We start from the raw sequence: 4,425 nt of genomic DNA on the forward strand, positions 1-4,425 counted from the left end.
TAGTGTGCAGAACCCAAGAACAAGCTCAAAGACCAAACAACTTCAACTATTACATTGATAAAAGCTCTGACTCGCCGCAGAGTAAGATGAGCTCTGAGAAGGGAGAAATTATAATCCACATTGCTAGTTTTTGCTGTAAGCTCGCACGACGCCAATCACAAATGGAGACACGACAATGCGGCCACATATGTCCACTGCAAACCTCGAGAGAGCCGAACAATGGCATGAACACAAGTCAGATGGAGTAATTGAAAACCAAAATTACAAAATACTCTGGTATTTTAACATTTAGTGCAACAAAGTAATAGAGGCGAGGGGACCAGATATCTTGCTCATCCATAAAAGTGAAAAAGAAGTAAAGATAACAGATGTTGCAATATCAGGCGATTCGAGGCTGAAACTTAAGGGCAGGGAAAAAACTGAGAAATACCAACTACTGCTAGACGAAATAGGAAAGTTATGGGGCACGAGGAAAGTAATGGTGATACCGGTGATGGCTGGAGCATTAGGGACAATTCCCAAGGGCTTTGAAAAACATTTTAAGAATACTGGAGCTGCTATCAGGCTCGAGGTGAACCAGAAGACAGCATTGTTGGGTACAGCTCGCATGCTTGAGTCAGAGGAGAAGGCACTACTTGAAACATTTGGTGACTTGTTATTGTCTGCTTTCAAGTAATGAATAACCAGGAATTAAGAAATATCCGACAGGCTTTAATAATAAAAATAATAACAATGTACTAGTCAGTGGCTCTCATGGATTCTGGTCTTAACTGAATGGAAGTGTTATCATGTACGTTACTTTGTCTTGGTGCAAAAGATGGGCTACAGCAAAGATTCTGTTCAATACCACAGATTTCCTTGTCAGTTGTTTCACCTTAAGCAGTTGAGCACGCACGTCCTTTGGTGGCAGGCAATAGGAGCATCTCTGATAACGACCAGAAGTAGTTTATAGGGGCATCATGTGTTGACGATAATTCTTTGGAGTTTGCATAATTCAACTCTGAAGACATAGGTGTTTCATTGAGCATCCATAAACAACACTCATTCAAGGACCAATGGAGTGGGATGTGCTGCGCGACCGGAATAAAATTCTAACTGGGCCCCACCTACAAGGTCATGTGCTGTTTATCTTGATATGAGTTAACCATGCTGCGCACATATGGTTGTGATGCATGTGCCTGCTGTAATTTTATCAGACGGGTAATCGTGATGGGTGTACTGGGCTTCGTATATTTTACCCCAACGTCACTTTGAATGCATGAACTGCTCTCTGGTTCAATAATAACAATAATAATCTATATGTAATTCTACGTTTATCATATATAAGTGTTTACGGATATATAGATGCATATATATATGTAAAATAGCCAGGAAGACACATACTTATAAATACATATATGCACACACATATGCATATATACACATAAATACATACATATATACATACATATACACAAACATATATACAATTTAATTGTTAAACATGAATATTATACACGCCTTCTTTGTCTGGTCAACAGTACAATTTTAAGACACACTGTAGCCACTTCAAGTATTTTTTAATGGTAAATACTCTGCGCCTCTTTGTAAATACTTTGAGCGCAGTATAAAATGTTATACCTTTATATTCAGAAATAGCTGCAGTTTGCTGCGTATACATTTACATTGCAAGGTTGAGTGAATTTTTATGAACACAGTCACTCTTTGATCTTTTAAAGTAGCAGCCCACGTACTAAAGTGTCTTGGGAATATTTATCTTACTGCTGGAGTCGTTTATGTCACCCTTTATACCAAAATAAAAGACGTTGTTCACACTTAAATACACTTTCATGTTGAATGCACGCATCAATGATTGCAATGCCATTCTGTTATGAGCAGTGAGAACGAACAATAAGATAGCCACAGAATCCATTTTCACATTTTTAAAAGTCTCTTGTAATATTCTGTTGCATAATACTAGTTGTTTGTACAGTGAATCATCTTTACTGAATCTAACATTTTAACACTACTAAACCAAATGTCAGGGTATGTATTCTAGTTTTGATAATAACATTACAATAGATGTGTTTATTATATTTGCTTATAATTATATAACGTATTAATGGACGCTGTGTTTTATCAGATTTAATTGTTAGCAAGACCATGCAACATTTTACTAAACTGGTTTATCAATATATTAAACGTCAGTTGCAAAATCACGTGTGAAGTTTATTAGCAATAAAATTGTCATAAGCAATTTCTGTAAATATTCTCTTGATAATAGTTTCACACTTCGAGTGGTTTCAAGGAAGCTTGTTAATACTATAATGGTTCATCCAGGATAACATGCAATACACACTGCGAGCGAAGAATATACATTTTCAAAGCAATTCTATGCATCGCAAAATCCCAAAAGTGATGCAAGAAGTTGACGATAGCTCCAGTTTCATCTTATTTCAATTTAAATATAAAGATATCATTTAAAAACAAAATTATTTGCAAGTTATTATATATTGCCATTTTTTTTAATGTTGTAATAGTAGCCTCACGGCTGCCTTATTAGGTATCCCTATAATATATGATTTTACAGTCATAACTGACAATCTGTTTCGGGCAATTTCAACTAAGAGAACATAACCGAGTATATACTTCTAGATTTAAGGTGAATATGTGTAATATTAGGTAGGTTAGGATTTATCATGCATTTTCATAGAGCCTCGATTTTGGCATGAATGCATGATAGCTTCATGGTGATGAGTGGATGAAATGTAAGTTAATTATAAATCACTTAAAATGCTGGCTTCTCTTCAAATAACTTTCAACAAAACGTTTTCAAGATTGATTGATATTTGACAAAAGAAATTTTTAACAATCATCAGCAATCGATTTTCTTTTATCGCATATATAGAATAACTATTGTGTTCTGACTTTACAAAATTTGACAGTTAAATTCCAGCACAGGGTTTGATTAGGAATAAAGAAGATTCTGGTTTACGTTAAATAAGTAAATATTTGAAAGAGCACCGTTAGAACATATATTGTCAGAGGGAAGTTCATCGTATTAATCAAATCTCACATTCAAATACAGAAAGAAATAGTAGTTACTTGTGTATAAAATAATAGGTTAGTGGGTGGGTTCAAGTAATAGGATAATAATAAAAAAACTCTCGAAATACATAACAATTAAAGTAACACTGACATCTCGTCTTAACAGATATATTTACCAAAATTACATAACAATATCCTGAAATAGTAAAGAGTAACATTGTTCAATAAAATCGCCATTGGGTTCAACCACGGCCTTCCGACGGCTTCGGAATCTCCTGCAACCCTTTTGGACGGTCTACTTAAGTTGGTGGATGCTGCCTTAATCCTTGCCTTCAGTTCATTTTTGGTGTTACAATGAGTTTTGTAGGTCTGTTGCTCAACCGTGCACCACACATAATAATCAAAGGGTTGCACTCTGGAAAGTTGTGTGGCCAGATTTTAGGGTTGATGTCGCAGATATTACCTGACTGCCATGATTGGGTTCACCTGCTTCTGTGTCATTGTGCAGAGCCATGTTGCCAGACATAAGGTCTTCCAGCAGACACCCACTTGACTGAGGAAAACACCACCTTCCCAGGCACTTGATGTAGTCCTCCGTGTTGCGTCAGAGACTGTGCGACAAGGTAAATGGAGGCATAAAGTCACCACCTCTAGTGATCACTCCATACAATATGATGTTTGCTGGATGTTTGACTTTTATCACTCTCGGTACATGGTTTGTGAAGACAGCAAGCCAACAGTCATGATGTATATTCACCATCGGTTCGTACTGGAGCTTCCAACGCGAATTCCAAGCAAGCAGAGCATGTTGTTTCCAAATGTCTAACGCCTGGGATTGCGTCATGGTGCTGCCTGTCTAAGAGACAGTGCCCAACTGGCCCAACTATAAGTTATAGTCGACAAAATCAAAAACAACAATGCGTATGTGAGAAATTAAAAATATAAAATAGCGACAATTTATTCCTCACACCCTTTATATATATATAATATATATATATATATATAATATATATATATATACACAGTCAATAAAAGCATGTACAAGCAAGAACAAACAGCAACGCTGGACGCTCAGGAACGAAAAGAAAAGAAAGAGGATTTCAGGTTTCGAGCGGTGCTCTTCATTAGAGATATAGAAAACGTCTAAAGAAGGGATGACGGAGAGAAAATCGCCAACGATGCGCACGCGGTTACATATTGAAATGAGTGGAAGGGAATGGGTGAAGAAAAAGTTCTTTCTAAAACCAGAGAGCGCAAGAGAAGGAGGTAAGTGTGTGTGTATGTGCGTGCGTGTGTATATATGTACGCGTGTGTGAGTGTATATGTTTGTGCCCTATATATATGTATAGGTGTGTATATGTGTATATATATAGAGAGATAGAGGTAGAGATTTATATG

At 36.6% G+C, this 4,425-nt stretch overlaps 1 long non-coding RNA gene across 1 annotated transcript in view; it reads right to left on the bottom strand.

The window, feature by feature from the left end:
- Window positions 1-978: 978 nt before the first annotated feature.
- LOC118766380 overlaps window positions 979-4,425 on the bottom strand; it is a 15,754-nt gene continuing 12,307 nt past the window's right edge. The window contains exons 2-3 of the long non-coding RNA XR_005002319.1: window positions 2,568-2,575; window positions 979-1,295 (exon numbers count right to left, since the gene is read on the bottom strand). This is a non-coding gene — a long non-coding RNA (uncharacterized LOC118766380). The remainder of the gene's footprint in view (window positions 1,296-2,567; window positions 2,576-4,425) is intronic.

Source organism: Octopus sinensis, linkage group LG1 (genome assembly GCF_006345805.1).
Source record: "Octopus sinensis linkage group LG1, ASM634580v1, whole genome shotgun sequence".
Lineage (NCBI taxonomy): Eukaryota > Metazoa > Mollusca > Cephalopoda > Octopoda > Octopodidae > Octopus > Octopus sinensis.